The sequence below is a fragment of the Erigeron canadensis genome, chromosome 7, assembly GCF_010389155.1.
Source record: "Erigeron canadensis isolate Cc75 chromosome 7, C_canadensis_v1, whole genome shotgun sequence".
NCBI lineage: Eukaryota > Viridiplantae > Streptophyta > Magnoliopsida > Asterales > Asteraceae > Erigeron > Erigeron canadensis.
Genome location: NC_057767.1, coordinates 20227935 through 20253169, shown reverse-complemented (window position 1 = coordinate 20253169; position 25235 = coordinate 20227935).

Here is a 25235-nt window from a genome sequence, read left to right as displayed (position 1 = left end):
GATTTACGATAGCATATTTGAGTAGATACAGGTTTTTAGTAACGAGTATCTACAGGTTTATGTTTCTGGAATTTCTAGAATTTTTCCTTGTTTACATTTCTGGAAAATTCACGAAATTTGGCTAAGGAATGAAGCTTTTGTGGTTTAAAAACTGAAACTTCGAAATCACCTCGTGCTGCCGTAAGCATGCCTCGCGCTGATGTCATCACGAAGCCCACGAACTGCGTGTTCGGCCCGGTCCATGTGGATTCGAATATATATGGGTTATTACTATTCCTTAATTACCATTTACTCGAAATTAACCCTAAGTAAATCACACGAACTTCATCTCCCTCGTGCTACTGTTCATTCGCTCCTTAGTTCGATCGATTCCTTCTTTCTTCGTGTTATTCTTCCAGATTTGTTGGTATAATTCCAATCTAGGATGATTGATTGATGTTTTGACCATACAAATTAACGATTACAAGTCGTTATAATGCCCAAATTTTGGTTTCTCTTCGCATGAACAGTAACTAGGACGAACCACAAATTAGATCTTTGATTTTTGATGATTGGATTAATTAATGTTTAAACATGTTAAATCTAACAAAACTTTAGGTTAACAAGTGTTAACTCAAGATTAATCAATGAGATTTGTGTTTCGGTCACTATTCACACGAAGAACACGAACCAACTTCGTGTTCATCGAATTTGTTTTCTGGGCGTACACGAACCATAAACAAGTCCACGATGATGTTTTTGATCGATGTTAACATCATATGGAGATGTTTTTACTTCGTGTTTCTGGGTTTCATACTGGCTCGTGCTGACGTCACGACGAGGGAAAACCTCCTCGTGATGACGTCATCATGAAGCAGAAAGCCAAAACCCTAAATTGTATTTTCGTTTATTCTAACTTTGTTTTTCTTGTCGTTTTTGTCTGTTTTTGTGCAGGTATGGCAGGACAAGGTAATAATGCTCGTGTGTTCGTCAAGGAGCACAATGTTGCACTCGATCTCAGCATTACGCAGACGGGGTGCACTGCAGAGTTTCATGGCGTCCTACAGTTTCTTGCACGTTCTCGTGTTCATTTTGCGTTGACAGAGAACCCTCCGTTGGTGATAAGTCTCATTAGAGAATTTTGGAACTCCGCCCGTTCAGTGCAGATGGGTGATCATACGTACATTCGCACTACTGTTGGAGGACGTTCATTCTCTTTTTTTGCTGGAGACTTACGGACGATATTACACTTAGGTGATGTCGTGATAGAGCAAGGTCCGACTGAGTTTTCTGAGGATTTCTGCGACGGTGCTCTACGTCGTATGGGGTATACTGGAGCTATTTCTCACCTATACTTCAGGAATCATCTTCTTGGCAAATGGAAGCTTCTTGCTTACTATTTGTTGAGGGCCATTAGTCATCGGAGTACATGCTATGACCAGATGAATATCCAGAACGCTTCTTAGATGGTTGCCTTGGTGCTGAACAAGTCATATAGCTTCTTTCAGAACATTTTTGATAATTTGGAGAAGCAGTTGAGGTCATTTGGTACAGACAAGAAATTCTTTCTGTTTCCAAGATTTGTGATGATTATCATTCGTCACTATGCAGATGATTTGCCATTTGTCCTACGTTCAATTTAGGTCGTCTTACTTATAAGGCATTTGCTGAAAGTTTGAAGCACATGTCGGGAAGAAATGTTCCGATTGAGGTTGATAATCCACCTTTGTTCGGACATTTGCTTAATCCTAACTATGTCGCACCTTGACAAGGTTGGGAGGATGAAGAACCCGTTGCTGCTGCTACTGGTGGTGATGATCAGGCACAGGATGCTCCTCAAGAAGAACGAGCTGATCAATTTGAGGGACTCAATGATGTTCCTCTGTATGCTGGAGATCTGGAGGATGATCCAGATATGGATGCTCTTATGCAGGATGTTGATGATCCCGCAAATCTTGTATCTACATCTACTGGAGTCTCTACTTCTACCTCTTCTCCAGTTGATGTTGACATAGGTCCTTCTGAAGTCTCGGTTAATGTTGTTGAGGACTCGGAAGATGAAGAAGAGGAAGAAAGACTGCCAAAGAGAAGAAGAAGACATGCAAGATCTCAAGCTGAGGTTGATAGAGAGTTTGTTGCATATAGTGAAGCCATGGAGAGGTCTCATGCACCTACTGTTGGTCATACTCCATTGGTTGCTGCTTTAAGAGCTTCTGTTTCTGAGATTCCTGCTTCTGTGTCTACTACTTCTGCTGCTGGTGTTACTGTAGGGGAGAGAAGGTCGAGACCAAAGTTTATAATAAGGGGAATTGGTTCTCGCGCACAAGTTGTCACTGAAGCTACAACTGTTACGATTCCTGCTGCTCCAGAGTCTACAGTTCTGACACTTGTTGCTCCTAGACCTTCGCCTGCTCCTATTCAGGCGACAGTTCCTGTTTCTACAGTTATGGGACGTCTGTTGGCTCCTCTACAAAGACCACAGATGCCTCCCACAGGAACTTCTAGTGCTCGTATACCTTCGTTTGAGGCTACGATGCCCCCTCAGGTCTCTACATCTGACGTTGCTTCTACTTCACGTCCACCTGTACCTGTTCACGTGCAGCTGAGTCGTTTATTTTTTGAGAAAAAGATGTTAGAGTTGAGGGTTACAGCTTTGGAGAATCAGCTAAAGCTCCAAGCTGCTAAGCATCAGGAAAAGATGGACATGATGACAGCACTTGTTCATTCTCTTGGATCTAGACTTGACCAATTCTTGGCTCAAGGGGGAGACAAAAGTAGTTGTAAGGATGATGAGCTTGCTAAGAAGATTAGAGATGATGATCATGAAGATCAAGATCGAGCTCAAGATCCAAATCAACATCAAGCAGATGGTGAGCCAGAGAATATAGGTCAAGATCAAGATGCTGCTGATGATGCTGCTATGGATACAGAGACTGCTGATATTCAGGGGGAGTCATCAAGACAAAAAGAGTCAGAGATTGCTGGTACAGCTGGTGCTAGTACTTCTGGGACTCAATGTAATCAACACGATTTTCTTAACCGAATTCACATCAACAATGGTGTTTGGTTAGTGTGTGTGTTCTTGGTGTTTTTGTGTGTTTTGAGAGAGAATTGGAATCAAGAGTATAATATTCAGGTGTAATTGTATGAAGAATGTGTTGTTAATATGCCAAAGTTATGATTTCTAAGGAATTGAAGGCTATTTATAGTCTAAACTAACCAACTATGCTAATTATCACAATTAGCCCCTCAACCTTAGAAATCATCAACTCATGTCTTAACTACAAGTAAGTCCATAACTTAAATTACAATGTATCACTATTTTTGGATTTCTAACATTCTCCCCCTTAGTGATATATTGTAAGGTCTGAAGTACGTGTTGGTTTGTCTTGTAGGAATGAATTTGATGAGCCCGGTGATGAAGACAATTGGTAAGTTGAAAGAAGTCTTCAAAGCTTTCTCATTGTCTTTGGAGAACTTGATTCAGTATTGGTTTTGGACTTCTTGAAGTTAAATCATCTGTTGTTTCTCAATGTTCTTTATAGAACAGAGAATGATGAGTGTGTGTATGTCTTGAATCTTTGAAGATTGTTGACTCATGAATCAGAGTTGTCTTTTGAGGTGCGGAAGGTATGAACTTGTCTTGAATTCTTCAATCTTCGAATCTTGAAGTCATTTCTTTGAAATCTTGGAATGAATTTTCAGAAATATGTACTCTCCCCCTTGATGTGTGCAATGTAGCTTTAGATAAAGTGTTTGTTGTATGACGTGAAGATCTTTAATTTGACGAAGACTCTTTTTGAAGCTTTTCTTCTTTGTCTCGAATCTTCAATCTTTTGTCCTTTGAATCTTTGATCTTTGTCACATCGTCTTGAATACTTTTGAGAGTAAACATTTCAAAAAGGTTTTGGAAAGTCTCTTATGAAGTAATCATCTTGTATTATACATATACATTCATATAAGACTACTTGGAAGTACACAAAGGCGTTCAATTCCACGTTATCTTATATCAATTTATATGTATAACAATATGAATTAATTCCAACTTTGAAACATAAATAATTTTTCTTTTTAAGACTGGGTTGCATACAGAGTATATGCAAGCCATTTTGAAATAAATAACACAAATAAGCACGGGTTATACACTGAGTGTGAATAAGCCATCTTGAAATAAATAGTTCAATGAAGAACGGGTTGCATACTGAATATACGCAAGCCACTTTGAAATAAAAGAAAATTAAGAAAATCTTTTTGTTATTTTTCAAAATTTTTATTTTTGTATTTGATTTTTGGTTTTTCAATTTTTAATTTTTTTGAAAAATGAATCAAGAATTCCTTCCATGGTAAAGTGAATCAAGGATCAAGATTTAGCATACCAAGTTTAGAGATTAAGAAATTAAACCTCTTTTCGTCCAGTGGTTTTGTGAACAAATCAGCAAGTTGGTGGTCAGTTCCCACGAAATAGAGTTCGATGTCACCTTTCTCAACATGATCTTTGAGAAAATGATGTAACAACCGTACTTTTAATATTATATATGTGTTAGTTAGGTTGTTTACGTTCCCGCAAGCCCTAGTTATACTTGAAGCTAGTAGGTAATGCCCCAAATTAGTAATCTAAAGCTAATGATATGTAAAAGAATTTCCTAATGAAAGTACCTCGAAACAAAAATTTTTAGAGGTGATCAATCGATGCGATAATAATAACTTAAGGCTCGCAATTTGAGATACCAATCAAAATTCCTATGGATTGCCCAACAAATCAAAAAAAATAAAACCAAATCAAGAGGATATGATCATGATAAATAAAATTTTCAACTGAAAATATAATTGGACGTATTATGTACGTAAAAGCGTCGAAAACTTAATAAGTAAGCATATAAGCTTAAAAATTAATACAAATTTACAACCAATGACCTATGTAACCAACTAAAAATACAAAAATATATCCACACACATAAATATACATGACTTATACACATATATACATATTCCTAACTAAAACAACCAATTAATTACCTTTTACTAACAAAACACTTACAAATTAAATCCACACTTAACATATACCTACATTTATACTTATACAACAAAACTTTATAAAAAAATAAAATGTGTCTCTCCCTTTTCCCCCTCCTTTTGGCCGTTCCCCCCCCCCCCCCCCTTAGATACACACACACACTTAATTCAAAATACACACTCTTACACTTCCAAGGAATTTAACACTCAAACTCTCTCTTCCCCCAACACACACATAACTCATTTTCTCTCAAAAACTCTTCCTTTTCTCCCTCTCTCCCTCTTGAATTTCGGCAGCCATTAGAGAAGGAAGAACAAGACTAAAAACTCATCTAAACACTTGATAATAATAAGGGTTGTAGGTTAGATAAACAAAGGGTTGATTCAAGAATAGTTTAAGGGTTGTTTCAAGTGTTGAATAAGGGTATTCTTGGAGATATAGGCCACGAAAATCTACCATTTTTCATCATCTAGAAGTGATCTTCAAAGGGTATATATCTTCATCTCTTTATTAGATTAATCTTGTTCTTGTTTATATTAAAAAGGTTTTATCAAAAGATTGTGTTTTCTTCATGTTTTCTTTTGAATATACACTTGATGAGGGCAAAGTTGATAGGATCTTTCTTTCCATGCTCATGCATGTTGAATCCATGAAGAAAGATCCAAGGATTCAACTAATTTAAGACCCAAAAGTGTGGATATAAGTTTAATAGTCTTTGATGTGATTTTTCCTTTGAAAGATGGCTATATTCATACATATTATGAAAGTAATATTTCTGGAAATATTTATAAAAATATAGATTTTATTGATAAAGTGTTGGATCTATAAAAGCTAGCATCAAAAAGGTGGATATGTGTTGATAGATTGTAAAGTAACTTTTTATATAAAAAGATGAACATGATGTATAAATATTTGTATATATATTTCTGGAATATTTCATGAAAAATATATTTTTATGTTGATGGAGTTTTGATAGTTAAATCTTTATGTTAAAAAGTATTGATTTAAGTGCATATATGCTAGATTTAAGAAGGTTGGATTATTGTTTGGATTATGAGATGAAGCTAGGCTTGTCATAAGTGAAAAATGTGTTAAAATCAAAGTTAATGTTCTGTAAAAAATATGTTAATAACAAAAATATGATTATAGAACCAAACAAGGCAAAATAGGCTTGAAATCGAAAACCGAAAACTTGTTAAAATGCATTTTGAGCACACACATGCACCATAACTATATGACCATGAAAATGTGATGAACATACTGGAAATATGACATATTAAAAGTATAAAACTCAAGTCATTTGATGCATGGCAAGAATAAGCTCAAAAATAGTCTTTTCGGGTCAAATAATCACCAACCGAAAGCACAAAATTGCACATAGCACACCACCACCACAATCACGACTTAGGTCATCAAAATATGATGGACATTCTGGACAAAATGAAATAAGAACAAAAATCCCTTTTGAAGCATTTAAATTGGTTGAGAAATGAGGCAAAAATCACTATTTCGGTAAACGATTTTATGTTTAAAAGTCCTCAAATTATAAGAACACAAGAGAGATTGAATGGTTACAAATTTTATTTGATAAAAGTTGCCTAAAAAGGGCCTGGGATTTTAGACAAAAGCTCTTGTGATGATTTCTAAGTGTTTTTATAATTTAGTGAATTTAAAAGGGATTTTAAGGAATAAATAAATCAATAATAAATTATATAAATCATGAACTTGGAAAAAATCACATAAATAGGATTAAAATAACTTAAACCTACTGGAGAAAAGTAATTTCAAGGAAAGAACCAAGTTTTACATAATTTAAGAATGACTAACTAAGTTAAAAATCACTAATTAATCACTATTATTAAATAAATAAGTAATAAAGCTTAAATAAATAAATAAATAATATTACAAGTTTAAAAGCATAATACTCAGTAGATAATCAAAATATAATTATCTATAAATTTTAAAGGTAATTTAAGAACCTAAGAATAATTATAAGGAATTATTTAATTAATAAATGAATAAATGGAATAAATAATTAATTAAATAATAATAAATCAAGGAAATTAATATAAATCAGAAAATATATTTTAAAATCCAAAATACTACTGTACCAATATCAAATAGTAGTACAAAGCAAAGTGTGCAAAAGAAATCTCGCGAATCAAAGCCGAATTACCGAAATTCCAACAAACGCGCAAAAACGCTTAACGCAAAAACTACTCTTACCATCAATTCCAATTTAACCAAACATCTTGAACATCATAATACACTTTGATTCCATAATGAAGTAACAACCAAAGATAGGCAAGCCTACTAGCATAAATCTCATGATCTAGTTCACTAGTTCATGTAACACGCACTTACGTTGTGTATATTTGAATACCATGGTTTAGGTTTGCTTGGGGAACGACATCACTAGGCACACATCTCGTATTTTATCAGCCCCCATTACTCTCAAATCAAGTGAGTCATAGCCCCCTTTCAAACTCTTTTATTTGTTTTACTTTTGGGGTGAAAAGCATGATAAATGAAACTACTTTCTATATATGCAATGTTTCTTGAAAGAGAGTTTGTTATATGAAATGATTCTTGATATATGAGTATGAAATGATAATAAAGGATTTATGTGATGAGCTTGAGTTCTGTCAAACCGCGGCGTTCGGTACACTACTATTTACTCCGAAAGTGGAGGCCTGTAGTTAGTTAGTTGCGCAACTAGGTTTCGTCCGCCCACCCAAAGCGTACCGTTGGAAGGTTGGTTGCCTTCGTGACAACCTCCACTTCTAGTCTGGCCCCCGGGTGTTCTAACTACCTTAAGATAATCGAGCGTCTCCATGGCACGACCCATTATCATCATTGTTATTAATGTTACGGCACTTGATTGACAGCTTGTGCTATGAATTGAATTATTGAATTGTAATCGGACTTGAATAAAATGGTAGTAGTAGTGGCTCAAGTATATACTCATCTAAGATAATGGAATTAGACCCTTGTGGTCATATGACAAGGATTTATTTACATGGGTTAAAAGTGAGTTGAACAAACGATTATCAAAGGATGAATTGGAAATGTTCATGGAAATTGGTGATTCCTAATTTATTTCGTGATGATGTGTATATATGCTTATTGTATTAGTTAAAAACCTATGAACTCACTCAACTCTCGTAGTTGACACTTTTTCTTCATGCTTTTCAGGTTTAGAGCAGTAGGTTTGCCTATGGACCGCTTTTGGACATTGTGTTTGCATGGTGAACAAAGACTTGTAATGCAAACAAGTTTATCTTTTATTTCGGATTTGGACTTATGTTATGATTTTTAATAATTTACTTTGAACTATGTAATCGTTTAATTTGGAATGGTTTTAAGACTTTAATTAAGACGTTTTCCATTTAATCTTTTGTACCATGTCGTTCTGTGGCATCTCGTGTTTCCGCCGTAGTCGGGGTGTTACAAATGATATCTCACATCAATGTGTTTTGAACGTGAGTGGTTGACTGAGTTGACGGCAATTGCAATGGCACTTTGAGAATCACAATATATAGGGACACGATCATATTTCAGACCATAGTCGGTAAGTTGTGTTTTCATCCATAACACTTGAGCACAACAACTAGCAGCAGCTACATATTTAGCTTCTGCTGTTGACAGTGATACGCAATTTTGCTTCTTGGATGACCAACTTCCAATCTTATCCCCTAAGAATTGTAAAGTACCAGATGTGCTTTTGCGATCAAGCTTACAACCTGCATGATCTGCATCTGAATAGGCAGTTAAATTGAATCCAGTATCCCTTGGATACCAGAGACCAAGATTGGGTGTACCCTTCAGATAACGAAAAATTTGTTTCACAGCTTGGTAATGTAAATCAGTAGGAGCGTCTTGATACCTAGCACACATACATGTTGCAAACATTATATCTGGGCGAGATGCTCTAAGATACAACAACGAACCAATCATGCTTCTATACCTCTTTTGGTCAAATGGTTTCCCATTTTTATCAGCATTTATGTTTGTACGAGCAGCCATTGGGGTTGAAATTGAAGAACAGTTAGTCATTTCAAACTTTTTCAACATATCTTTTATGTACTTACCTTGTGATATAAAAATGCCATTTGGTAATTGTTTGATTTGTAGACCCAAGAAGTAATTCATTTCCCCAATCATGCTCATTTCAAAATGATTGACCATTAGAGATGAAAAATTTCGACAAAAAGTTTGACTGGTTGACTCAAAAATAATGTCATCAACATATATTTGGACAAGTAAAACATGTTTACCTTGCTTACGAATAAATAGGGTAGGGTCAATAGTACCTTTGGTAAAGCCTCCTTTGAGTAACAAAGTAGATAAGGAATCATACCATGCTCGGGGTGCCTGCTTCAAACCATAGAGAGCCTTGTCTAACCTGTAGACATGGTTTGGCTTCTTAGGATCAACAAAACCTTCAGGTTGCTCCACGTAAACTTCTTCTTTAAGTTCTCCATTCAAGAATGCTGTTTTAACATCCATTTGAAACACTGTGAAGTTTCTGAATGCGGCATAGGCTAAGAATATACGAATGGCCTCCATTCTTGCAACAGGAGCGAAAGTTTCATCAAAATCCACACCAGGTTGTTGACAGTAACCCTTTACAACTAATCTAGCTTTGTTCCTTACCACAACTCCATTTTCATCCTTCTTGTTCTTGAAAATCCACTTGGTGCGAATTGGTTCTTCTTTTCTTGGATTTGGAACCAATCTCCATACTTTCAGTCTTTCAAACTGAGCTAATTCATCTTGCATTGCTTTAACCCACTCTGGATCACAAAGAGCTTCAGAGACGGTTTTGGGTTCAATGTTACTCAATGAAAGTGCAACAAGACACTCATTGACTGTAGTACGAGTAGAAACACCAGCTTGTGGATCTCCGATGATTTGTTCTGCAGGATGATCTTTGCGCATACGTGACCACTTGTTGTCATGAGGAAGAGGATTTTGTTGATGAAGGTCAACATTATCATCATTAAATCCAGAGTTCTGTTGAGCAATGGAATCATAGCTTGGAAGAACTCTTTCCTCAAAATTTGGATGATCAAAATCCAGTGGTACATACACATTTGGAGTATATGATGGATTTGTTGTTTGGGTGATTTGAGAAGGTTGTTCTTGATCATTCTTTTGAGAATAAATATCACTTGAAGATGATTCTTCTTGCTCTGTAGAATTTGAAGATGATTCATGATTGTTGTCTGGAACTGATTCATTTGTTTGAATGGGGTCATTATTCGGAATTGGTTCAATGATGACTTGAGGTTCCTTTTCTTGAATCGGTTTTGAATTGTAGAATTCTTCAAAAAGAATATCTAGCTCTTCACTTGTTGGAGTTGGATATTTCTTGAATTTTGAAGCTAAGGTAGACGTCCTTGAGGAAGCACTTGAAGTACTTGGATCACTGATTGTTGGTAGCAAACTTTCTTGTTCAAATATCATGCCTGACATCTCGTCAAACCAAACATTCATGGTTTCTTGAATCGTGTTTGTTCGACGATTGAAAATGCGATATGCAATCGATGTCTTTGAGTAACCAACAAAGTAACCTTCGTCACCTTTCCTTTCAAACTTTCCAACATTTTCCCGATCATTCAAGGTATAACAGACACACCCAAAAATATGGAAGTAATTGATGTTGGGTTTGCGTTTGTTAATAACCTCATAAGGAGTCTTCTCATGACGCTGATTAATGATGGACCGATTTTGAGTATGACATGCAGTGTCAACAGCTTCAGCCCACATGTTTGATGGTAACTTGGAATAAGCAAGCATTGTTCTTGCTGCTTCCGCCAGCGTACGGTTTCTCCTTTCAACAACACCATTTTGTTGCGGGGTGCGAACAGCAGAGCATTGGTGAGAAATGCCTTTTGATTTGCAAAATTCATTGAAGATGGCATTTTTGAACTCAGTACCGTTATCTGAACGGATAGAACGGACTGGAAGTTGAAGATTCACTTGAGTGGAAGTGATGAAATCGATCAGTATTTGAGTTGTTTCATCTTTTGAAGCAAGAAACTTGACCCAAGTGTATCTAGAATAATCATCAATGATAACCAGAATATATCTCTTCCCGTTTCTACTTTGTACTTTCATAGGCCCACAAAGATCCATGTGAAGCAAATGAAGAGGTGTCAAAGTGTGTGGAGTTTTCTTTGGTTTATGAGAAGTTCTTTTGATCTTCCCAACTGCACAAGAAGGACAGACATGCTCACTTTCATATTTGTAGTCAGGCAAACCTTCAACAAGTTGCTTGTTGACTAAAGCATTGATGGTTTGATAATTCAAGTGAGAAAGCCTTCTGTGCCACAACCAAGAATTTTTCGAAGTAGCTTTTGAAACAAGATAGATATTATCAGTTGGTTGGTTATCATCAAGATTAACTGTGAAAAGATTGTCTTCACGATCTCCGCATAGGATATCCACTCCATCTAGAGTTTGGACTTTGCACAGAGATTGTCGAAAAAGAACTTGAAGATTGTTGTCACAGAACTATCCAACACTGAACAAGTTATGACTCAGGCCTTCAACATAATGAACTTTCTTAATGACAATTCCGTTTCTTTCATTCTCTCCATAACCTAGAACTGGAGCGAAATTGTTGTTTCCGAAACGCACAGTTCCCATGAATCTTTCAACAAAATTCTTGAGCAATGATTTATTCCCAGTCATGTGTTTTGAACACCCGGAATCAAGTATCCATACACAGATGGTTATTTCCTGCAAACAAAATTTAACCGACTTTAGGTACCCACTTAAAGACGGGTCCTTTGTGGTTAGTTAATACAGGCAGGGGGTATAACTTAGGAAATGCATACAAACATGCTTTCATGTCAACATACTTGTTAACAAGCACATTATCAACAAGCACATTTGGATTAAACAATCGAATATTAATGCATGAATCAAAAGTAACATGTTTACCAACATTCAAACCATGCATATAAGAACAAGAATTAACATTGTTTACAACGTCACAAGGCTTAGCCTTGGCACTATTAACATTGTTTAACACAGAGGACTTAAAAGATAAATTGTTTGACGCAAAAACATGCTTCTTCTTTCTACCATCTTTTCTTCTTCGCCTTTTCTTCTTTTTATCAACATTAGTGAACTTAGGTACTAATGACTTAGCTACCCATTTAGTCTCACTAATTAAGCTCTTTCCACCTGTTGGATTGGCATTAAGAAGATTAGAATGAATGTTTTGAAGCACTTTTATCTTTTTAGACTCTTTTAGAGGTGCGGAAACTTCTTGTTTCTTAGGTTTATCATGAGAAAACCAGCCATATCTATCCCTATACCTAGTTGCACCATTTGAAGCATCCCTAGTTAGCAAAACTGAGCTAGACTTAGACACTTTAGAGTTTGAACTAGAATGAGGGCTAGACAAAGAAACATTTGAATTGATTTCCAGAAGTTTCACTTTGTTGTATTTTATTTTGGGATTGGTCTCATCTTGCTTGGTTTTGACATGCTTTTCTGGGGTAGGACACTTTGTTTTTAACTTATTGATTCTTGGTTTGGTGACAGTCTTTGGTTCAGTCTTGATGGGTTTGGAAGTAACCTGTTTCTTTGAATAATATGAAGTTGGAGTTTTGAAAAACGATTTTGGAGATTCCTCTTTTGATTCAACTTTGATTTTGGTAGATTCAATCTTTTTCTCAGTTTCAGAATCAAAAACATATTCTCCCTCCATGAATTTATCAAAATCAGATTTGTTGAATGGTGAAACCGGAGAGAATTTTGAAAAATTAGGAGTTTTGTTTTCCAACTTCACACTATTGGTTGTCTCAGGAATAAAATCAACTTGAACTGACGCTTCTTTGGTTTCACAATAAAATTGAGTAGAAGTATCAACACCTATACTAGCACAAGGCTTAGGGTGAACAACTAACTCTTCAGGAAACTCACAAGTAAAAAACCTAACGTAGTACGATATCAAAACTAAACTATGCGCAAGTTCGTTATTCGATAAATCAGATTGCACATAATCATCAGCTATTTCAGTAGCAGTATTTCGACATGAATACTCAAAAGAATCAGTCAAGGTTTGGGTGGAAGAACAAGTAGATGAAACACAAGCAGTCTGAGTTGAATGGTCTACTAACAGACTGAAATCAGTTTGTGTAGAAACATTCACACAAACTTTCTTGATATCAACAACAATTGATTCATTTTTTGAATTCGGACTTTGAGACTTTAGATTATTGATAAGGTTTTGTTGAGATTCCACCTTTTGTTGTAAACCTTCTATTTGTTTTTCCAAAATTGTGGATGGAACATACACTTTAGTTGGTTTAGGTGGGGAAACGACAGATTCTTGGTTTTGAAAATTAGACGCAATCTCTTCTAATTCAAAAATTGAAGACTTTTTCATTTTGTAAGAAGTGTTGATGGCATCATAATTAACCAAAAATTTATTGTTTTGAATTTTCTCAACTTCATCAGTCTCAAATTCGTCATCCAATGGACGTATGAATTGTTGAACCATACCAAGTCTCAAAAACTTTTCATCATACAAGGGTTCAATCTTTTCTTTGGCTTTTTGCAATGGAGTGATATTCTCAAATCCCAACCCAAGAAGAAGTTCTGATCTATCAATCTTTGACTTATTGAAATAGGCAGTGAAATCCAAAAGAGGGTTTTGTTCAACTTTGTACAACTTTTCTTGATAGAAAAGTATATTCTTTTTATGTTCCTCAATTTGTTTTCCAAGATTTTCAATCTCAATGCCTTTTTAAAAAACAGTTATGATTTAAATCAAAAACTTTTCTTTCAAGTTCAATTGTTTTTGGTGTAGCTTCTTGAAGCTTTTTATTCAGAATATCAATATCCATTTGTCTCGCATTTGCACGAAGCCATTCATTGGTCTTTTGAACTTCAAGATCTTGATTGGCCTTTTCAAGATCAAGTATGGTCTTTTCTAAATTATAACACTTTTTCAATAACTTAGAGTCAGGAGATGCATTCATTTCACATTCTTTGACCAACATTTTTTCTTTGTAGTTTTGAAATTCTTGTTTCATAGCATCATAATCAAAAAGAAGTTTAGAATTTTCTTCAAGAAGTTTTGTGTATTCCCTTTTTGAAAAGACAATGCTATTTTTCAATTTCTTGTTTTTGTTGGCTAAAGAAGTGTAATGATTTGTCAGGTTTGATAAGGCAATTCTACAAGACTCTTTATCCTTAATTGTTGAAAAAGTAGAGTCGAGATTTACCTCATCATCAGGATATTCCTCGTCAGTGTTGTCAGCCTCCAGCATCTTTTCTTTGCTCAACCTTGTCATGAAACATACATTGGCAGACAGATCTTCATCTTCATCATCAGTAAGCAAGAGCCACTTGTCATCTTCAGCAATCAAGGCTTGACCTGCTTCAACTTGCTTTGCTAGAAGCATCTTCTGCTTGTAGTATGCATAATCCTTTTTGCGAGGCAGTTTGCAATCCACAGCAAAATGACCAGGAAATCCACAGTTGTAACACTTTTTGTCAGATTTCTTCTCTTTCTCCATGATTTGTTTCTCATTATCTGCTTTCTTGTCTCTTTGCTTGGAGACAGTTGTTTCACCTTGTTCAAAACTCTTGTGATGATATTGTTCCTTCTTTGGAAATGCACTTGTTGATGAAGTTCGAAGATTGTTGTTAGTTGGCCTTGCTTTGAAATATTTCTTCTTGAAATGCTTGGTAACAGCGGCAAGAGCTTGGTAGAATTCATCAGGAACACCATCTCTTGGAGCCAAGTAATCTTCTCCTTCCTCATCAGATGAAGAAACAATAGTCATTTGTCTTTTAAGAGCCTCAGAAACCTTTCGTTCAACAACCAATGCCAAAGGATCAGTAGATACAACTTGTGGCACTTTGTTGACTGAATTTTTGCTTAGAACTTTGCTCTCATTCAACTTGAAAGATTCATAAAGAGTATGAATGGTGAATTTGGTCAGATCTTGATGTTGCTTGATTTGGGTTCCATATTCTTCCCATTCTGAACCAAGTGCTTTGATAAACTTGATGTTCAACTCAATCTCATCTTTTTTTGACCTTGTTCTTTCTCAGTTCATTGATCACATTGCAAAATCGGTATTAGACGGACTCAAGAGATTCATTTGAAGATTTCTGAAAATTGTCAAATTCGGTTAAGACATTTGTCAGTCGAATTGTTGAAGTTACATCAGAACCTTCCATTTGTCTAGCAACTTCATCCCAAATCTCCTTTGCTGTGTCGTAAGAATCAACCGAGCCATAAATCTCATCAGGAAGTGCTTGGTACAAGCATGACCTAGCTCTGTTGTCAGCAGCAGTACGATCTCTTTGTTCAGCGTTTAACAGATCAGGAGTCAAAATAGTACGGGTAGTAGGATGACGATGCATAGCAAGTCCATTGATGATTGAGTCCTTAAGCATGTGACCATTTGTCTGACGTTCAATGTAATCCATGAATCTTTTCTTCCAAAGTCCATAATTACCACGATAAAGAACTGGTGGTCTTGTATCAGTACCCAGAGACAATGCTTCACGAGTAGTCATTTGAAATTGATTTGAATTGAGAATTGAATTGTTTTTGAAGAAAGAACGAAATTATGAAACGATCTAATTTGAGTTGAAATGAAACGATTTGAATTTGAAATGAAACTAAAACGATCTGAATTTGAAATAAGAATGAAACGTTTTGATTTGGATTTAAAATGAAACGATCTAATCTGGGGTTAAAATGAAACGATCTGTTTTGAATGAAGAATGAAACAATGTAGAAGAAGTGTAAATGAAACGATCTAAATTGAATGAAGAATGAAACGATCTGAACTTAAAACGATTTTCAGAAGAAGGAAAAATTCTAAGTATTCTGAAATGATTTAGGCAGAGTTTTGGTATGAGTTGGAATGAAATGAATTGAGCAAAACCAATCACGAAGATCAGTTACCCAAACCAGAGAAAATTACTCAAACCACCTCTTCAGAAATTACTCAAACCAGAGAAAATTCAAGTGAAACTAGAAACGATCTCAAATAGATCGTTTCGGTTCCTCTTCAGATTTTCTCAACCTCTTGTATTTTTCAAGAATTGAATTGACCAAAACCAATCCAAAGGATCAGTTAGCCACAATCAGTTCTTCACAACACAACACTTTGTCAAAACGATCAAAATCTGAGTCGTTTGACAATTCACAACACTGATACGAAAGTATGAAGGAAAGAAAAACTGAAATGATCTAAATTAAGATCGTTTTAGCTTTTTACAGTCGTCTTCAACCTCTGAACATGAACAACTCCATTGTCGATATTTAAAACTTCAATATCTTTTGATTTTCTGAGAATTGAATCATGAAACCACTTACAAACAGTTTGTTTTAACCTCAGCAATGATCCGATTAACAAACTTTAGCTTATAACACAACAGAATCAAATCCCAGAATTTACCGCCAAAAACTCAAAATCTGAACTTTTGGTCCAGATTGAATTAGAACATGAAACTTGAGAGAATTATGTTATTAACTATGAGGAATCGAACGGTGAACAAACATCTGTGATTTTATGTGATTTGAGAAGTTAATTTTTGGATTTTCAGTGAGAAAAAAAAATGACGAACAGAAACAGAAATAAAACAGAATTAAAGGTGATTTTTGATGAAATGTGATTGAATTCAGTAGATCGAGATCAAAATGATGTTTTCTCTGATACCAAATGTAATCAACACGATTTTCTTAACCGAATTCACATCAACAATGGTGTTTGGTTAGTGTGTGTGTTCTTGGTGTTTGTGTGTGTTTTGAGAGAGAATTGGAATCAAGAGTATAATATTCAGGTGTAATTGTATGAAGAATGTGTTGTTAATATGCCAAAGTTATAATTTCTAAGGAACTGAAGGCTATTTATAGTCTAAACTAACCAACTATGCTAATTATCACAATTAGCCCCTCAACCTTAGAAATCATCAACTCATGTCTTAACTACAAGTAAGTCCATAACTTAAATTACAATGTATCACTATTTTTGGATTTCTGACACTCAAGATAAAGGCAAAGCTGTGATGACCACTCCAGATGCAGATCCTGATGATCCAAATAACGATGATGGGGAAGATTCCAATTCAGGTAACTCCGATTCTACTTCTAATAGAATAGAAAGGGAGACAGTGAATGATCCTCATAGTAATAAAGAAAAAGAAAATCTTAGCAAAGGAAAATCTACTCAGGATAGTGAGTCAACTAAGACTGATTCTACTACCAATGCCTCTACAGAGTCAGATTTGCATTCTTTAATTGTGCATAGACTAGAAAAGAGATTGGGATATGATCCACAAGCTCATATGATCCACAAGGACATGACAATATTTTTGATCTATACTGGAATATAGATGCTACACGAGAGGTTGACCTTGGAAGATTTAATATACATTCGGTGCAGCAAGATCATGAGTTTATTGTTAATAGACTAACTCTAGGTTATAGAGGACATACTGGTTTGATGATACGTGATACGTATGAACCATCGATGTTTTGGGAATATGTCTCAGACAAGGATGCACCCAAATACTTCTCAGTGATACAAAGTTGGTTCTATGATCACAGAATCAAATTGTTTATTATCAAGAGAAAGGAGTGTTGCCAGTACATGTCAATAAGTCGAAGACATTTCCACTCTCTCAGTGATTCAGACATGATAGATTTGGGAAGACACTGGTTCGTTAATCTTCAGAGCAATGGACTTGCAGATTTCTACTGGAATAGATTCAGAAATGAAAGAATTAAGTATTTCAGTGATAGAGGTCTGAAGCCAGAAGAAAGGTTGATAAAGCCAACACCTTTGTAGAAGATTAAGAATCCAGATGGCACATTTCGATTTGTCCAGAAGAGGATTAAATGTGTTAAGAAGGTTCCCGCTATCAGATGGGATCAAGATATGCTGACGGAGATGACATTTTGGCAAATAGATATCAAGTCAGGCGAAGCACAGATGTTTGTTGATGATTCAAAGAAACAAATGTTGCTACGCATGTATGATCCAATGCAGGTTGTCAACTTGTCAAGAGGTGATCAAAGAAGACTTTTGGATACACCTTGCTCAGCTGTGGATTTTTGGAGAGTAGAGGAAAGACGCTATCGCAACATTCTCGCTCATTGTTTACAAGAGAATTCATACGAATAGCACAAGACTTTTGTTTAATGGATAGCTTTGAAGTTCAAGTTCGAAGACTTTAAAGAGATCTAGTTGCAATCGTCAAGGGGGAGTTTGTAGATGCAGATTCGTTGTGACAATCGCAACATAGATTTGATTATCGTTTATGTTTTTAGGAACTTGTTTGTAATCATTTAAATAAGCACTTGTGTTGATATTTAATGATTACGTTTGAATTTCAATATTATATCTGTTTGTGTTTTGTATTGTGTTTGTGTGTTATATATTGTTTTGCAGGTACAAGAACATAGAATCAAGGTCTATAAGTGTCGTAGAACACTTAAACGGTGATTGGATGTTGTGTACGAGTCAAACAAAGTCAAAACAAAGAACTAAAGGTCGTCCCTCGTGCTGACGTCATCAGTGTGAAGGATGAACCTCGTGCTGACGTCAGCACGAGGCAGAACGATTAGTTCTTGTTCGGGCTTAATTACGCAATTAAGGCCTAAGCCCACACCAACCCAATATCAATTAGTATAAATACAAGACCTAATCTACGAAATTAGGTTAATGATTTACGAATTCTTGAGAGTTATTTACGAATTAACAAGCTAAGGTTATTTGTTCCTTCGTGTGATCTCCTACACGAACCACAAGCCTTGTGCATCTCTTTGGGTTGGTTAATTGCTCATTAATCAACAAAAGGCAATACTAATCTAGTTGTTTCAAGATGATTCCGCACTCTTGACATAACGAATCACGTCTTATTACGATCCACACAACAATAGGACACCTTACAAGTTCTAATTCACGAAAAATAGTTATCATTTTGTACATTGTCGTCATCACGGCATATCATATGCTATGTTATCAATAGCGGCGCTATAGCGGTTAGCGACCCTCAAGCAAAATAGTGGTCCCGCTATTAGCGGCGCTATTTTACCGATATGAGTTCTATAGCGGTCCAAAGAGTGGTAAAATAGCGGTGCTATAGCGTTTTTTTTTTTTTTGCCAAATCTTGGAAGAAACACTAATTTTTGCAAGTAGTAACACTAATGTTTTAAATATTAACATTTTTAAACTTGACTTTTGTTATTTCTATTAAGTATAAAGTATTAATTGATATTTTTACTAAATATTAAGTATTAAGAATTATATATATATTGCATAATATTTTAATTACTGCTATACCACCGCTATCTCATCGCTATAACCAATATAGTATATAGTGGACCTTGACCGCTACACCGCTATTTTAGTAATTAACTACTTAGATCGTACGTTGTAAATTCTCGTCGCTGCATCGCGCGGGCACTATCCCTCGTTAGTCTAAAAGAAACTTGCTTTCGCCGGATAGGTCGAATAGGGATAACTTCATTTGTTTACCCGTTTATTGTTAAGAAGACTACATATTATCTACTTGCATATGGCGTATCATTTTACATGTTGTGCAAAAGATAACTATGTGACATGTCATCTTCAACTTTTAAAATGCACTACTAGGAAGAATTAATTATATTTTCTATAACACATTATCAACAAAACTAACTTTACATATGTGTGGCCGTGTGGGGTATAAAAATATAAGTTAACAAAATGTTAACGTAGTCTCTTGATAATGTGTAACTAAAGTGTGTATTTGAAGGAATGTTGTGACACGGTAATGATATATAGGAATATGCACCCACATGAGCAAGCTTACAAAGTACAAACCCATAAACGCGTATTCCCATCTTGAATATCTAATTTGTCCGAATACTTTATAAAACATATATCGCCAGTAACACCTCGACTAAGGCGGAAACACGAAGTGTCACAGAACGACATGGTACAAAGAATTTAAAGATAAAACGTCATCATAAGGTTTCAAATGCCATTCAAATTCAAAGGATAATAAGTTCAAGTTGATGTTCAAATATCATTACATAACCAAAGTCGAAATCAAAAGATAAGTTTGTTTACATTACAAGTCCTTCAAGTAACAAGTAAGTACAGGCCATGAGGTGGTCCATAAGGCTAACTTATTGCTTTAGACCTGAAAAACATGAAGAAAAAGTGTCAACTACGAGAGTTGAGTGAGTTCATAGGTTTATACTGGCAACACATTTATATTCCATCAACATTCAAGGATAGTATGCCATAAAACTTTCAAGAGTTCTTTCATAAAACTCATACCCAAACCGTATGTTCAAAACACAATGTCCAACCATAATTGATTTCAATAACATTCAGCCAAAGGCATTATTTGATGAGTAAATGCTTGAGCCACTACTAAGACCCTTTCATGTCCAAATAATGATAATAATAACTTGCCTCGAAAAATTATGATATAAAGACACATGCTGTCAATCATGTGCAATAATTAATAATAAAGAAGTCGTGCCATGGAGACGACTAAATATAAAGTAGATTAGAGCACCCCACGACCGACACCGTTGAAGGCGGCCAAACAACCTGTCGCCGCTGATGTGAGTGAGGGGACGAATCCTAGTTCTCTAACTACATGCCTCAATGAGTTAATAGTAGTGTAGCGGGGACTAGACTTTAACAGTACTCAAGCTCATCAAATAATATATATCACATTGAACATTCTTTCAAAGTATCATTTCATAAAAGATAACAATTTTAATTATCATGTTTTTCATCCCGGAAGTAAAACACATAAAAGAGTTGAAAGGGGGCTATGACTCACTTGTTTCAAGAGTTAAAGAGGGCTGATCAAATTCGTGAACTTCGCCTAGTGGTGTTGCCCCTCAAGCAAGCCTAAACCATAGTATTTAAATATACACAACGTAAGTGTGTGTTGCATGAACTAGTAAGCTAGATCATGAGATGTATGCGAGTAGACTTACCCATCTTTGGTCGTTGTTTAATTATGGAATTTAAGTGCATTATATTGTTCACATCATTTGGTTGGAAGATATTTGCTGGTGATGGTCATTTATACAATTTTGTACGTTTATTGAAATTTCGATAGTTTGACTTTGTTTTACATATAATTTCTTTTGCATACTTTGTTTAATAATCTTATTTGACATTTGTGATCTTACAATATAAATGTTAATATATAATTCTGATTTTTATTTATTTATTTAATTTAATATTATTTATTTATTTTATTTATTTATTAATTAAATAATTCCTTGTAATTATTTTTAAGTCCTTATATTATCTTTAAAATTCATGGATAATTACATATGGATTATTTACTGATTTTTTTGCTTTTTGATTTATAACATCATGATTTATACATTTATTTATGCATTATTCTTATTTATTTAATATTAGTGATTAATTAGTGATTTTTATTTAATAATTTACCTTTAAATTATATAGTTTTTGTTCCTTTACTTATAATTATTTTTCTCCAGTAGGTTTTGGTCACTTTCAACATTGGTTATGTAATTTTGATCAGATTCATAATTTATACAATTTATTAATTAATTTATATATCTTTTAATTACCATTTTAATTCATTAAATCATAGAAATTCTGACAAATAACCACAAAAGCTTTTGTCCAAAAATCCCAGGCCTTTTAGGCAACTTATATCAATAAAAATTTATATCAATTCAACCTCTCTTGTGTCTTTGTAATTTGAGGACTTTTAAGCATAAAAATCGTTTATCGAAATAACGTCTTAAGCCTCATTTCTTAAGCCTCATTTCATATTTTGATGGTTCAACTCGTGAGAGTGGTGGTGGTGTGATATGTGTAATTTTTGTGTTTTCGGTTAGTGATAAATTGACCCGAAAAGATGATTTTTGAGCTCATTCTTGCCATGAGTCATATGACTTGACTTTTATACTTTTGAAATACAATATTTCCAGTAGGTTTATTATACTTTCATGCTCAAAAGATTTTGGTGCATGTATGTGCTCAAAATGCATTTTTGCAAGCTTTCGGTTTACGATTTCAAGCATATTTTAACAAGTTTTGATTTAAGCCTTATATCCTTAATATTTTGTAAATTTTTCCAGAATATTCAACATCAAGATTAACATATTTTTCACTTATGACAAGCCTAGCTTCATCTCATAATCCAACAAAAGATCCAACTTTCTTAAATCTAACAAGCATGCAATTATCTCAACTTTTTAACAATAAATCTTTATCCATCTAAAATCCATCAACCTAAAAACGTACTTTTATGAAAAATTCCAGAAAATTTCCAGAAATATGAACATAAAAATTATATAAAACATGTCCATCATTTCATGCAAAAAGATTATCTACAACTATCAACATATCTCAACACTTTTCATGCTAACTTTTATAGATCCAACAACACAACATCAAAAGTCCATATTTTTATAAAATTTCCAGAAATCATAACTTCAAAATATATAAAAAAAAATAACCATGTTTAAAAGGAAAAACTACTTTAAAAGCTATAAAATCTATATCTACACTTTTAGGTCTTAAACTAGTTGAATCCTTGGATCTTTCTTCATGGATTCAACATGCATTAGCATGGAAAGAAAGATCCTATCAACTTTGCCCTCATCAAGTGTATATTCAAAAGAAAACATGAACTTTTGATAAAACCTTTTTAATATGAACAAGAACAAGATTAATCTAGTAAAGAGATGAAGATATATACCCTCTTGAACTTGGTTTTGAGGATGAAAAAGATGCAGATTTTCGTGGCCCTTGAAGCCTTCAACAACCCTTTTTCTAATCTTAATATGACCCTTAAATCTTGGCTTACAATAACCCTTGCTTTGTCTAATCTTAACCCTTATTATTACTATAGTTTTAGTTAGATTTTTCTTCCTTTTTGTGGCTTGAGGGCTGCTGAAAATGAAGAGAGAAAAGGGAGAGGAGAAGAGTTTTCTAGAGAGAATAAAAGTTAGTGTGTGTAAAATGTGAAAAGTGTGTTTTGTTTGTGAGTTTCAAGGGTGATTATGTGATAAGTAAAATTCAAAATGGAGTGTGTGTGTGTTGTGGAAGAGGGGGGGGGGGGGGACGGCCAAAAGGGATTTGGAGGGGTTTTGTTATATATATATATATTTTTTTTAAAGTGTAAGTATATAAGTGTATGTATAGGTTATGTATGTGTATTTGTAAAAGTAATTGTATTTATTTGTAACATAGGTTGATTATTTTTCTTAGTGTACATGTATGTGTCGTGTATGTATGTATACATTTTGTGTTTTTATTTTGTTACATGGCTCATTGGTTGTATTCTTGCATTTATAAAAAGGCTTACATATATATATATACTTATTATTATTCAAGCATTTCCATGTACTTAAGGAGTTATAAATATTTTTATGATGTTCATGGCATTTTCATGACCAAAAATTATTTAGTTGGCTTGATGATTAAATTGTTGGACATTTATAAGAATTTTTTGATTGCTATCTCAACTTGTGAGACTCACTTATTATTTATAACTTGAACATTAATAAAATTTTTGTTCAATGGTATTTTATTAAATTGAATTTAGAACTAATCAATAGCTTTAGATTACTAATTTAGAGGAATTATCTACTAGCTTTAAGTATAACTATGGCTTGCGGGAACATAGACAACCTAACTAGCACGAATATAATATTTAAACAGTAGGGTTGTTACATCGCCTCCTTTCTTTATTCAGAAGAAACTACCTATTTTACCCTTTTTACATATTATTACTTCACCAACCAATTTTCTCAAATACCTACAATTTTTTTTAGACTAAATGACATAGATGGTCCCTGTGGTTTGTCAAAATGATCATGTTTCGTTAACCTCTCTCCGTTAACCCCCCCCCCCCCCCTTCACGTGCTACCCACGTGAGGGGTACTCTTGACATTTCCCTTTTTCTTAATTATATTCGATAAATATATACATATATATAGAGAGAGACAGACACACACAATTAATACATCCCCCAAATTAGTATAAACCCTAATTTTGCTATTCGCGCGCGTCTGAACTAGTATATCAATTTAAGTATGGTTTTTTGTGGTTATAAGCAAGCAATAATCCGAACCTCATGGACCTCTGAAAATCCAGGAAGACGATTCTATGCTTGTCCCAACCAGGTTTGTATTCTAAAATTTAATTGGGGTTATGGATTATGACTTAAATTGAATTGGGGTTTTATATTTTGAATAGGGTTCGAAATGAAAATTCATAGGATGGTTTGATCCCCAAATGTGTCAATGTGCCATGGATATCATTGTTAAGATCCAAGATAAACTTGAAGAACGACTCAAAAATAGAGATGGGGAAGTGAAAAAATTGAAGATAATGCTACTGTTGGCTTCAATTGTTATTCTCTTTCTTGTATCTTTGTTATTAGTTTGAAATATTTGGTTGTATCAAGTTATAAACATCAAGTATTTTGGCAGTGTTTTGTACCAAGTATGAATGACAAATATTTATGGTTATCTAATGATAATGATTATACATTTTGCAAGATTCATGTATTTATGTATCAAAAAAATTGTCTGTTACAGAATGTATCATAAAACATGAAAAAGAGAGGGAGATTATAACTAGCATATTGTTCCAAAAATTTACAAAATAAATACTACAAGCAGCAGATTACATAAAGGAGCAAAAGAAATCACCAACAAGTAGCAGATTACATAACTTAGCAAAAGAAATCACAACAAAGTTCCATTGTTTGGAAATGTAGCAACATACATGACAAATTAGCAACATACATGACAAATAAGTACCATAATACATAATGTAGCAAAAGACATGACAAATAAGTACTATAATACATAATGTAGCAAAAGACATGACAATTAAGTAGCATTACATGACTAGCAGATTTCAAATTACATTAATTTGGCAATGTGGTTTTCAGATAACAATTTTTGCCTCCTGGACTGGAACTAAGTCTCCTCTTGCTTGCTCTCACACTAACAGTTGGTTGACTTGGACCTCTCATACTTGCACTTCCTTGGCTTGGACCTCCAGCTTGACTTAGAGCTTTGTTGAATGATACTTTTAGCAATCAACTTAGATGTAAAGTGTTTGATGGATCTAGATTTCAAACATGTATGTTCTTCATTCAGTGTCTTCACCATCCATGTCTCCATACCATGTAGCTTGGAAACATGTAAAGTTCATGGACATGTATTTTTGTTTTTTTTTGG